A 425-nucleotide genomic window follows, 5' to 3' on the forward strand; every position below is an offset into this window, starting at 1 on the left:
AGGTTTGCTGGGTCTCTCTCTCTCTCCCCCCCCCCCTTTATTTGCCTTTAGAACTTCATATCATTTTGTTAAGGTGGGAACTCATTGGAGAGGACAGGGCAACTGACAAAGGCTGATTAAGGAACTCATATTCCAAGAATAGTGAGCCTATGCACTATGTAGCCATGTGAATTCTCAGGGGCAGCAGGGTGAATTCTACGAAAATTTTGTTTCTTTCTAGTTGTTTTCTTTCCCGTAATGAGAGAATAAAGGCTGTGTAATCTACACTTGCCATTCTGTCATTATTCTAATAAGCAATAATAAAGAAGTTTAAAAACATGTTGTGATTGATCCACAAAGTCCTATGGATTATCCTGTCAAATGGAGGGGGAATGCACAAAAGAGAATGGGTTTTATTGAAAGACAGTTAGCAAATGTGTATAGGG

This window comes from Myotis brandtii, unplaced genomic scaffold (assembly GCF_000412655.1).
Source record: "Myotis brandtii unplaced genomic scaffold, ASM41265v1 scaffold95, whole genome shotgun sequence".
Lineage (NCBI taxonomy): Eukaryota > Metazoa > Chordata > Mammalia > Chiroptera > Vespertilionidae > Myotis > Myotis brandtii.